Below are 13,620 nucleotides of genomic sequence, written 5' to 3' on the forward strand. Positions count from 1 at the left end.
TTCTTCGCCTTCCCTAGTGGTGACAGCTTTCTTCCACACCCGGAAAGACAAAGGAAAAGCCCTCCTTCACCTTCCCCGGCGGTGATGGCTCCCTTCTCCTTGCACCTTTCCCTCCTTCTCCTTCGCACCGCAGGTGCCTTCCTTGGCAGAGGAAGGGAGAGCAAAATAAGACATCCCCTGGAAATAAGACTTATAGTGTCTTTGGGAGCAAAAATTAATATAAGACAGATAAAAACACAATTCAATAAAATTCAATAAAACATAAGAGCATAAAACAGCAGTGTTAAAACTCAATCAAAACAATACTCAATGAGTATTGCTTTAGTGTGTTGTCGAAGGCTTTCATGGCCGGGATCACAGGGTTGTATGTTTTTCGGGCTGTATGGCCATGTTCCAGAAGCATTCTCTCCTGACATTTCACCCACATCTATGGCAGGCATCCTCAGAGGTTGTGGGGTATGGAGAAACTAAGCTCGCCGCCTCAGAGGGACGCACCGTGTGGCCGGCTCAGCGACCTCCAAGGCGGAGCTCGACCGCCCTCCGAGCCCCGTCCCCAGCGGAGGAGGAGGAGAGGAGCAGCAGCAGCAGAAACACGGTCCCCGAGGAGGAGCAGATATATATAAACCATCCTTGCTTAGTTTCTCCATACCTCACAACCTCTGAGGATGCCTACCATAGATGTGGGCAAAACATCAGGAGAGAATACTTCTGGAACATGGCCATACAGCCTGGAAAACATACAACAACCCAGCATTGCTTTAGCTTTGTGTGGTGATTGAATTTCATCTCCTATGAGGCAAAAGGTTATGTCAATGGGAGCATTGCTGCTGGCAGGTCTCTCAAGTCAGGCAGGCTTTTGCAGAGGAGCCCGGCTAAATTTGTTCAGCAGTCATAGGTCAGCAGCAGTAGCAGAGATTGACACTCATGAAGGATTTTTCATAAACAACAGAGAATTTTTGAAATAAAAAATGCATTTGTAAATATGGAAAATCAATCAGCCTTTAATTTTGGCATTCTACAGAATGGAGAAAAGATGCCCTTGAAAAGATTTTCTAAGGTGCTGTTTTTTCTAATGTACAGCAATATAAACAGGAATTTACAGCCTTGTGCTTTTACACGACAGCTCTCTTGATTGGGTATGACAAACTGCATTACATCAGTGAAGATGACCTTATTATGCATGTTCATCAAGAAACAAACATATAAGTAGATGCAAATATTTGTACGTAATAATGAAGGCTCTTTTTTTGGCTGATTCGTGCCAAACAGAAGCATTTTTCTAATTAGCTTATATTAGACAGTATGAAAGGAACGTCTTCCAAGTTTCTTTGCCCTCATAAACCATATATTCTCATTTGGAAAACTGCTTTCTCTTCTGTGCATTCTTTTCCAAATGGGAACCCATGGATAATCCAGACTCATTCTCTTTTTATCAAACAGAAATGTTAAATCACAGCACTATCAGCACTGGCCGGCATTGTACAGAAGATTGGTGGTAAATCATTCCTTGAAGACCTTTCACATATAAACTCCTGTACTGAGATCTTCTTAACTGAAATAAAAGATAGTGCCAGAAGATAGTGAGATTCCCAGATCCTTTGATATAGCATGGAGCCCTTGCCTGCCCCCAAAAACCTAGGTTCAAATAAGAGCAAAAAGGATGAAAGCAAATGAAAAATGAACTTTTTCTCATATGCTTACCAACTGTCTTGCTCATGATGTTTCCTAGCCTTTGCTTCACAAGATTAGCAAAGGCAGCTATGCTGTGGCACAGCTTTTATAGCGCATGTGCGGAAACTTTCCACATTTTATGGCATTTTGGAGATAAGAGAATACACTGCCTTTTTCCTAGTTAGGAGGAAGCTAAAACATAAAAATATTAAAGCAAATATAATTTATAGGGGATTATAAAATGTATTCATGTTAGTACTGTATCTTATACTAATATAAAAAGCACATTCAATATAATTCTGACAGGTACAGGGCCGGTCGGAGATAAATTTAAATATTAAGCGGGGGCGCTGAAAAGCGCCCCCCGCCGGCCCCGCCTCCTGCGCCCTGGCCCCGCCTCCCAACCAGCGTGCCCTGGCCCCGCCTCCCAACCAGCGTGCCCTGGCCCCGCCTCCCGCGCTGCGTGGGAGGCGGGGCCAGGGCACGCTGGGTGGAAGGCGGGGCCAGGGTTGGCCCCGCCTCCCATGCTATTCGCCCTGGCCCCGCCTCCCACGCAGCGTGGGAGGCGTGGCCAGGGTTGGAAAGAGGGAGGCTTCGCCGCCCGGGGAGGGGAGGAGGGATCGCCTCCTCCCCTCCCCGCGCGGCGAAAGAACCAGGCTTCGCCGCCCGGGGAGGGAAAGGGGGATCGCCTCCTCCCCTCCCCGGGCGGCGAAAGAACCAGGCTTCGCCGCCCGGGGAGGGGAGGGGGGATCGCCTCCTCCCCTCCCCGGGCGGCGAAAGAACCAGGCTTCGCCGCCCGGGGAGGGAAAGGGGGATCGCCTCCTCCCCTCCCCGGGCGGCGAAAGAACCAGGCTTCGCCGCCCGGGGAGGGAAAGGGGATCGCCTCCTCCCCTCCCCGGGCGGCGAAAGAACCAGGCTTCGCCGCCCGGGGAGGGAAAGGGGGATCGCCTCCTCCCCTCCCCGGGCGGCGAAAGAACCAGGCTTCGCCGCCCGGGGAGGGAAAGGGGGATCGCCTCCTCCCCTCCCCGGGCGGCGAAAGAACCAGGCTTCGCCGCCCGGGGAGGGGAGGGGGGATCGCCTCCTCCCCTCCCCGGGCGGCGAAAGAACCAGGCTTCGCCGCCCGGGGAGGGGAGGGGGGATCGCCTCCTCCCCTCCCCGGGCGGCGAAAGAACCAGGCTTCGCCGCCCGGGGAGGGGAGGAGGGATCGCCTCCTCCCCTCCCCGGGCGGCGAAAGAACCAGGCTTCGCCGCCCGGGGAGGGAAAGGGGGATCGCCTCCTCCCCTCCCCGGGCGGCGAAAGAACCAGGCTTCGCCGCCCGGGGAGGGAAAGGGGATCGCCTCCTCCCCTCCCCGGGCGGCGAAAGAACCAGGCTTCGCCGCCCGGGGAGGGAAAGGGGGATCGCCTCCTCCCCTCCCCGGGCGGCGAAAGAACCAGGCTTCGCCGCCCGGGGAGGGGAGGGGGGATCGCCTCCTCCCCTCCCCGGGCGGCGAAAGAACCAGGCTTCGCCGCCCGGGGAGGGGAGGGGGGATCGCCTCCTCCCCTCCCCGGGCGGCGAAAGAACCAGGCTTCGCCGCCCGGGGAGGGGAGGGGGGATCGCCTCCTCCCCTCCCCGGGCGGCGAAAGAACCAGGCTTCGCCGCCCGGGGAGGGAAAGGGGGATCGCCTCCTCCCCTCCCCGGGCGGCGAAAGAACCAGGCTTCGCCGCCCGGGGAGGGGAGGGGGGATCGCCTCCTCCCCTCCCCGGGCGGCGAAAGAAGCAGGCTTCGCCGCCCGGGGAGGGAAGGAGGCGATCCCTCCTCCCCTCCCCGGGCGGCGAAAGAGGGAGCCACAGGGCCAGGGCGCACTGGTCGGGCGGCGGGGCACCGTCAGAGCGGTGCCCCGCCTCCCTCCCAGCCTGACGGCGCCCCCCGGGACCTGCGCCCGAGGCGGCGGCGTCAATGGCCTTTATGGTGGGGCCGGCCCTGGACAGGTAGCACACCCAAAACCAAAAGGAAGTTGCAGATGTACTTTTTTGTTTTCACGAAAAGGGGGGAAAGTAATATACAAATTAGGAGTGGAGTGAAATTGGAAAGGCTTTACTCCTGAAGGAAGAGGTGAATATTGGCAGGAAGGGTGGGGAGGACATTTGGGGTTAAGAGTTGGTTTTTGAAAAATATTTTTAAAGCCCAATCAATTTACAGTAGAGTCTCACTTATCCAACATAAACGGGCCGGCAGAATGTTGGATAAGCGAATATGTTGGATAATAAGGAGGCATTAAGGAAAAGCCTATTAAACATCAAATTAGTTTATGATTTTATAAATTAAGCACCAAAACATCATGTTATACAACAAATTTGACAGAAAAAGTAGTTCAATACGCAGTAATGCTATGTAGTAATTACTGTATTTACAAATTTAGCACCAAAATATCATGATATATTGAAAACATTGACTACAAAAATGCGTTGGATAATCCAGAACGTTGGATAAGCGAGTGTTGGATAAGTGAGACTCTACTGTACTTCATTTTATTATTTATCAACATCATTCAGTTTAATTTACTGAATTTACTGAATCAAATTGTACTGAATGTTATTAAAATAATTCTTAATGTATCCTAATACGATTTAGTTCTAGAATAAATTCAATTAATACATGAAATACTTAAAAATTACTCTACTATTTTGATGAAATGGACTGGAGTACTTAAGTAAAGGTAAAGCTTTCCCCCTGACATTAAGTCTAGTCAAGTCCATTTCTAAGCTGAAGAGCCGGCGTTGTCCATAGACACCTCCAAGGTCATGTGCCGGCATGACTGCACGGAGCACCATTACCTTCCTGCCAGAGCAGTACTTATTGATCTACTCACATTTGCATGTTTTTGAACTGCTAGGTTGGCAAAAGCTGGAGCTAACAGTGGGAGCTCACCCCGCTCCCTGAATTCAAACTGCCGACCTTTTGGTCAGCAAGTTCAGCTGCTCAGCAGTTTAACCTGCTGCAACATCAGGGGCTCCAAACTACATAAAGTGCTATACTATTTCTTTTCTTTTTTTATAAATATATTCTTTATTGAAGTTTTCCATTACTATATTAAAATCAAGGTATAAGAAAAAAAGGGGGAGAAAAGGAAAAAGAAAGAGAAGAAAAAAAATTAAAAACTTTGTAGAATATGAAAAATAATAAAACATTTTGACTTCCAAACATCTTCTTGTAGGTATCTTTCCTTTTCCTTCTTAATTTCTTTCTTTCCCCCCCGTCTTTTCTCTGAAGCTTCTTCTTATCCTTCTTCCATTCCTGAAGGGGGTTTCCTCTCCTTCTCTACTTCTATTATTTCCGCTATTAATTTTACTGGATTTTAATGGACCTGTCTTATATTGTCTTTATTTTTGTTCTATTTATTTCTTTGTTTATTCACTCCTTCTATATCCTATATTCTTAAATTTTCTTATAAATATTTTGTTACACTGCCCCAGTCTGTTTCTTTTATCGGGTTTCCCTTACTTTTTGATAAGAGGAAGGTGAGCCTATCCATATTTTTTATGTCTTGTATTTTTTTCAGCCAATCTTCTTCTTTAGGAATTTCAGTTTTTTTCCATACCCTCGCATAACATATCCTTGCTGCCGTCGTTAATAAAAACAAAAGTTTATCTTTATTCGTTTCCAGTTTTTGTTCATGAATCCCTAATAGCCATATTTCCTGTTTCATTGGTAATTTTACTTCTAACATCTTTTCCATATCTTCTCTGATTTTCCTCCAGAATTTTTTTGCTTTCTCACATCCCCACCACATATGATAGTAGGTGCCCTCTCTTATCTCACATTTCCAACAATTACTTTTCACGTTTTGGTAACATTTCCCTAGGTTTTTTTTGGCGTCCTATGCCATCTATAGGCCATTTTAATCCAGTTCTCCTTTAAGTCTATTGCATAGTTATATTTTAATTTTTTCCTCCATATTTCTTCCCATTCTTCTTTCCTAATCTTTCTACCTATATTTGCATTCCATCTAGTCATATACGTTTTTTCCTCCTCTTTTTCTGTTTCCCATTCTATTAATTTTTTATAAATTTTTGTTATTATTTTTCTGTCTGTTCACATTATTTTTCCCCAAAATATATTTTGCTTCTCAAATCCCAATTGTTTGTCTATTTTGAAATATTCTTTTATCTGCCATACTTGGTACCAGGAGATGTTTTTATTCAGTTCTCTCATTTCCTGCTGGGACTTCTTTTCCCATCCCCCGTTTTGTTTTACTAATAACTCTTTATAGTTTGGCCATTTACGCCATCCCAGAAGCCTTCTCTGCGAGGCTTCCAGGGGGGATACCCATAATGGTGTTTTTCCATATAGTTTCTTTTTATATTTCTCCCAAATTTTGAAAATTGCTGAACGTATAAAATGGTTATTAAAATTCTTCTCTATCTTTGTTTTGTCATACCATAGGTATGCATGCCATCCCAATCTTAGGTTTATATCTTCCAAATTTAGAATTTTGTTGTTTTCTAGTTTTATCCATTCTTTTACCCACATTAGAGCTGCTGCTTCAAAATATGATTTTAAATCTGGGGTGGCCAACCCTCCCTTATTTTTTTCATCAATCATATATTTCAATTTTATTCTTGGTTTCTTTTTTGCCATATAAATTTCATTATGTCTCTAATTCCAATCTTTTAGTATCTTCTGATTTCTGATTATCGGGAGATTCTGAAATAAAAATATCATTTTTGGCAAAATGCTCATTTTTGCACATGCTATTCTGCCTAGTAGAGATAATCTTAAGTTCCTCCATTTTTCCATATCTTTCTTCATCTCCTTCCATTTTATTAAATAATTATTTTGCAGTAATTGGGAGTTTTTTTGGGTTATCGTAATTCCTAAATACTTTATTTTGGGGGCGATTTGGATGTTCCATTTTTGCCTTAGCATCTCTTGTTCTTTCTTTGTTATATTTTTTGTAATTGCTTTCGTTTTTTCCATATTTATTTTAAAACCTGTAACTTCTCCAAATTTCGTTATTGTCTCTAACCACCTACCTAATTTTGTATTTGGGTCTTCAATTATGCATATAATATCATCTGCGAATGCCCTAATTTTATACTCGCAGTTCTGTATTTTTGCACCTTTCAATTCTTCATCCTCTCTTATTTTGTTTAATAATATTTCCAACGTCAAAATAAAAATTAATGGTGAGAGGGGGCAGCCCTGTCTAGTTCCTTTTTCTATATTTATCTCCTTTGTTTCTTGTCCATTAATTAAAATTTTTGCCTTTTGGGAGTCATATCTTGCATCAATTATATTTTGGAAATAATATCCTATATCCATTTCTCTTATTAATAATTTGAAGAAGGACCAATTTACATTATCAAACGCTTTCTCAGCGTCCAGGGCCAATAAAAGAACTTTTTTTTGGTTTTTTATTTCATAATATTCGATCAAATCTACAATAGTTCTTACATTCTCTCTTTGGTGTCTGTTGGGTAAAAACCACGTTTGTTCTTCTTTTATCCATTTTTTAGGAAGTTTTTAAATCTTTCTGCAATTATATTACTGAAAATTTTATAGTCTAAATTTAACAATGGAATTGACCTATAATTTTTAATTTTTTCTGGGTCCGAATTCTCTTTATGTATTATGCATATATTTGCTTGACTCCATGTTTCTGGCATTTTTGAGTTTTCTCTAATCCTGTTCATAACTTTTTTCAAGTATGGCGTTAGTTCTTGGCTAAAGGTTTTATAATATATTGCTGTTAGCCCATCTGGGCCAGGGGCCTTATTAAGTTTCAAATTTTGTATAGCTTTCTTGATCTCTTGCTCTGTAATTTCTCTATTTAGTTCCTCTCTTTGTTCCTCTGAGATTCTTGTTATTTTTCCTTCTTTTATGTATTTCGTTATCCTTTCTTCGTTTATTTGCTCTTTTTGGTAGAGTGTCTCGTAAAACTTTTTAAATTGTTTTTTATATCTTCCTCCTTTGTATAAATTTTATCCTCTTTTATTTTTGTCACATATTTGTTTTCCTTCTTTTCTTTAATCCTATTAGACATCCATCTTCCCAGTTTATCTGCATTTTGGAAGAAGTCTTGCTTTATGAATTTAAATTTATTTGCTCTTTCCTCCATTAGTAGATACTCCCTCTGCTTTTGTAATATTTTTATGTTTCTCTGGATTTCTTTATTTCTTGGGTTTAATTTTAGCCTAGTTTCTTCCTTGTCTATTTCCTCAATTACCTTATTCTTTTATTTAATCTTTCCTTCTTTTTAATTTTTTAATTTTTAATTTTTGTTGGATGAATCTTCCTCTCACTACCACTTTGCTTGCCTCCCATAATGTAAATAGATCTATCTCTGTTGTGTCATTAATTTCGAAATATTCTTGTATAATTTTTCTTATCTTTTCAATATCTTCCTCTTTCTTCAGTAGGTTTTCGTCTAGTCTCCATTTCCAATCTCTTCTGTTATAGAATATCTCTAATTCTAATGCACAATGGTCCGAATCCAACCTTGGCAAAAATTTTATTTTCCCAATTTTTGGCATTAAGGATTTTGACACCCAGGCCATGTCGATTCTCGACCAGCTTTGATGCCTGGTCGAGAAGAAGGTAAAGTTCTTTACTCCCTCATGTTTTACCCTCCAGCTATCTTGAATGTTTAATTCTTTCATCATATTTAGCATTGTTTTTGGTAGGTTTCCTATATTATTTTTGCTTTTCCCCTTACTCGCCATTTTACTCCTATCTATTTCTCCATCTACTACCCCATTAAAGTCTCTGAGTATTATTAAATGTTCATACTCTTGATCACTAATGCAACTTTTTACCTTTTCTGTAAAGACTGACTTTACTCCGTTGGGTGCATATATATTACATATTAGTATGTCTATTCCCTGAATCGTTATTTTTACCCCTACAAATCTGCCCTCGTCATCCTTGAAGGCTAATTTGGCTGGAATTTTTCGGTCTATATATATCACCACCCCTTTCTTTTTTTCTAGTGCCAATGCATGAAAAGATTGTCCTATTTTTTTTCCTCTAGGTATTTAGCATGTTTTTGTATTATATGTGTTTATTGGAGTGCAATCACCTGGTATCTTTTTTTCTTTAGTTAATTAAATACTTTATTTCCTTTTATTGTTGAAATTAATCCATTAATATTGCTTGAATAAATTTTAAGTTCACTCATCTTTATTTCCGTCTTTGTCATCTTCTTCCTCTGTCTCTTCCTCCTCCTCTTCTTCACTCATTCTGTTTTCTGGCTCTTCTTCTTCCGGCTTTTCTTCCACATTTCCTAAATTCATAAGTTCCATACATTCTCTTAGATTCAGTCTATGATCTTTTGTGTCCAATTCACCTTTTTCGGGAGACTCTGTACATTGTCTCTTTGGTTTTTTTTCTCTTTTGGTCCACTTTCTATCTCTTCTTCCTTCTCCTTCCTTATTGTATTGTAAAATTCTCTTGCCCTTTCTTCTGTTGTGATCCAATATCTCTGGCCTTTGTACGTTGTCATTAGTCCTTCTTCTCTTTCCCATCTATAACGTGCTTTTTGTTTTTTCAATTCCTCTGTCAGGAAGGTGTATTTCTTTCTTCTGCTTATTATTGAACTCGGAACTTCTTTCAATATCACTATTTTTGTCCCCTTATAGAAAATCTGTTTTTTTACTGCTTATTCTCAATATTTCATCTTTTGTAATTTTCTTTGTGAAATGTACTATCACATCTCTTGGCGTCTTATTTCTTCTTGAGAAATTTGTGTTAATCCTGTATGTTCTATCAGTTTGTTCTTGTATTTCCTGTTCCTGACAATCTAGAAGGTTCATTAGTATTTCCATTATTTTTTCTCTTATGATCTCTCCCAGTTCCTCTCGGATGTTCCTCATTCTCAATTGGAATTCCAATTCCCTTGCCTCCATGGCCTCCTGTTTTGCTATCATTTTTTCATTTTTTATGTCTAATTCTTTTATTTTGTATTGGGTCTTTTCTTGAAATTTCTTTAGTTCTTTCTTTTCATTTTTTAGCTCCTTCATTTCCTGTTGTAATATCGTAATCTCTTTCTTCATTGTGCCAAGTTCCTCTTTAATTTCCCTTTTGAAGTCTGACATTTGTTCTTGTTGAATTTTCTGGTATATGTCTTGCTTCTCCTGGATCTTCTGAATCTCCTTCATCATTTCTTTCATCATATCTCTCAGATTTGTCTCCTCTGTCAGGGATGGTCTTCTAGCTGTTCCCTTTAAATCCTTTATTTTCCTGTCTGGTTTAAATTTGAATGTTGCCATCTTGTCTCCTTTTTCCTTTCTTCTTCCCTTTTTTCTTCTTCAATTATTTCTATCCTTGCATTTCCTCTTGTTTGGCCTTCTATCCCTTATTTCCGCCTTCCTGTCCTCCACTCTTCTGTGCTTCTTCCGCCCTTTCTCGCGTCACGTCCCTTCTTCTCTCTCGCGCGATTTCTTCTTCTGTGCATCTTCTGGCACAGTTCCTGGTGCTCCGCCAGCTCCGCGATTGTTTACAAGAAGAGGGGGTTGTAGACCAAACAATCCTTATCTCTTCCCTTCAAGGTCAGTGTACCACCATCTTATTGGCAACATAACAACTTCAAAATTCTATTATTAATTTTATTGCTTCTCTAGTTTTCTGTCTTCTAGATCGCTTTCATTCCCATCCTTTGGCCCCATTGGTCCTCATTTTTTTTTCAAGTTACGCTGTGCAAGTTGTTCTCTCCATGGCTTTTTTTTTGTGCCTCCCCGACAGGCCAATCTCGTTTTCCTTTTCTCTCCTCCTTCTCGCCTCAGAGATCTCCCCACCTCTTTCCGATGCTATTTATTTTAATCCTTATTATTTCTTCCTCTTTTTTTTAAAAAAAGCAATGCGCCCAGTCGGCGATTCTTGTGTAGAGGTTTCCCCCTCGCGTGCTTCCACCGTGACCCGCCTTAACCTATGGGTCCAATGCCGGGTCCCTTTTGGAGCCCACTCTTGAGGAGTGGACCCCTTCTGGGTCCATCGGCTGGCCCTCGGTTTGCGCAGTCCACCTCACCTCGATCCGTGAAGTGGAGGGAGCTGTTGCTCTACCCAGTCGACCGGTTTCAGCTGGTACGCTCCTAAGAGCTCTAAAGTGCCCGTTTCGCTGCCATGCTGCGCACCCAGAAGTCCAAAGTGCTATACTATTTCTTCAAGGACTTTGTCATCCAATGTAGGCAAAATATCATTGCAGCTGGGGCAGTTAACTTTGTGTGCATCCTGCTGCCAGTTTGCTTCCCATCTTTCCCCGATTTTCCTTTCCCTAAATATTATTGCAAAAAACTGTCAATACTTCCCATTCATGATTTTGAAGTCTGAGATAGTTATTTTGTAATAGGGTTGGAGGAAGATAAATCTCATTTCTTGAAAAAATGCTTTGTTTTACTGGTTGGGAAGGGGTGGAAAGTAATCTGTTACTCCGATAGCTAACCTAAAAAATCCTTTTAGCCAATTCATCCCAGGAATAGTACTCTTGAGAGAAAAAAAGTTGAGTCTTGTGACTTAAATGTCGCAATTTTCCAACCTTGCAAGAAGCAGTTTTGCCCAAATACAGTAGAGTCTCACTTATCCAACATGAATGGGCCGCAGAACCTTGGATAAGCGAATATGTTGGATAATAAGGAGAGATTAAGAAAAAGTCTATTAAACATCAAAATAGGTTATGATTTTACAAATTAAGCACCAAAACATGTTATACAACAAATTTGCCAGAAAAAGTAGTTCATTACACATTAATGCTATGTAGTAGTTACTGTATTTACGAATTTAGCACCAAAATATCACAATGCATTGAAAACACTGACTACAAAAATGTGTTGGATAATCCAGAACGTTGGATAAGTGAGACTCTACTGTACAACAAAATTTGGCTTTAGTTTAAGAAGTAAATGCTCAGTGTTGCCTCTTAGAAACCTAATTTTGGAGAAATGTTGAAATTCCAAGGGAACCTCTTCCATTGGAATTACAGCAGTGTAGGCAAATGCGCAGACATAATGCCCAACAGACATAATGCCAACATTGTAAAATGCTGTTTTGTTAGAGAGCTTGAACTCACCTTTCTGTCATTCTGCCAGATGCTATAAAAGGGTCTTCACACACAAACACCTGGATTACATCACTAGTACCTGTAATAAGGGTCATGAGGGTTGGAAGAGGCATATTTCATTCTTGATAGTTTTTTCTTCCTTTCAAAACATCCCTAAATGACCCTGTATAATGAAGAAAGTCTTTAATCTTTACTTCCTATAAAACACATGGCCTGTAAAATGTGCCCTGGCAGATCCTGGCCAGCAAGTCTAACCAAGATGAAAGCGTCCTTCTAGTTCCATTAACTGTCTCCTGTCCAAAGTCCCAGGCTCAAAAAATTGAATGGATGATCTGTACTACCTTAGGCTTCCAACCTTTTAAAAATATACATACAAGAGGAAATGTAAAGATTCACATAAGGACATAAAAGAGCATTGATAGATCATACCAATAGAGTACCTAAGGATGTGTCTGCACTGTTGAATAAATGCTGTTTGAAACCAATTGAATTGCCATGACTCCATGCTGTGGAATCCTGCGATTTGTAATTTGTTGAGGTATCACACTCTTTGACAGAGAAGGCTAAAGATCTTGTAAAAGTACAACTAACGTGATTCTATAGCAGTGGTTCTCAACCTGGGGTCCCCAGATGTTTTGGTCTTCAACTCCCAGAAATCCTAACAGCTGGTAAACTGGCTGGGATTTCTGGAAGTTGTCGGGCAAAAACATCTGGGGACCCACAGGTTGAGAACCACTCTTCTATAACATTGAAGTATAGCAGTCAAAGTAGTGTCAAACAGTATTAATTTTACAGTGTAGATGCAACCTGACATTCTGATTCCCGGAGGGAAATAAAAACAGTGGATAAGCCTGTGGTTGTCTTTTTTCCATCAATTGGTATTCAGAACAAAAAGAGACAAATACCACACAAGAGCTTTTGTTGATTCTCGGAAAGATTGACGTTTAGCAACTTTCTATAGCATGAAAATCCAATACTTTTCTGCATAGTGAGGGTGAATGCTAACAAGCCTTGGAGATCCAAAAATCTACTTTCAACTTAGGAAACTAAGGCTATATCTACAGAATTAACATATATACTCGAGTATAAGCTGACCCGAATATCGCTAAGGAGAAGCGCCCGCTTGGCTGAGCATGGAGACTCTTGCTAGAAGCCTTTCCCATGGGAACTTTGGAGAGGAAGGCCCCTTGGGGGGAAGACTCTGCACTTCAATAAAAGCCTTGCTCACAGTAGTTTCCTGCGGTGTCAACATTACCCAATGTTAAGAAGCTTCATCGCCTCTAGTTTTCAGCCTCTTGACTCGGGCGGCCAGCTGTCGCTGTTACTCATGAGTAACTACTTCTCTGTTGTTTCATGTATCAAGTTTTATTTCTATGCTCTCAAGTTCCCACCTTACTTCTAAGAACTATTCATGAACATTTGAACCCTGTTTGTGTTGCTTGCTTGTCGAATTGATTGCCCACTCAAATGCTGTTTCGGTTTGAGTGTGTTTCGGTATCTGGACTTTGGACTCTAATACTGGACATATTCCTTGACATTTCTGGACTATCTTATACCTTTTCTTAAAGGCCATTGCTTGCTCAACTTTTCCACCAATTCATTTTTGGATTACTATTTGCCTTAATAAAGATATTAAAAAATTATTGGCCTCAGTATTGGTTTTCGGTGCTCTCGCTGCCTGGATTGTAACAATCTTTAGTTAGCAGAGATTTATGGTACAGCCTCTGACCTTGTTTGCTGCTCACTGCTTTAATAAGGCACTTGGGCTCTGACTTTTATCTAAACTCATAATATGTCTGCTATTTACTTTTATACCCACAGGGACCACAGGAAATTTTATAATTCTTGTCATGTCTGTCACATGGTCATGACTCAGCTATCCCTATAGAACAGTGATTCTCAGCTTGTGGGTCCCCAA

Source organism: Anolis carolinensis, chromosome 6 (genome assembly GCF_035594765.1).
Source record: "Anolis carolinensis isolate JA03-04 chromosome 6, rAnoCar3.1.pri, whole genome shotgun sequence".
Taxonomy (NCBI): Eukaryota; Metazoa; Chordata; class Lepidosauria; order Squamata; family Dactyloidae; genus Anolis; species Anolis carolinensis.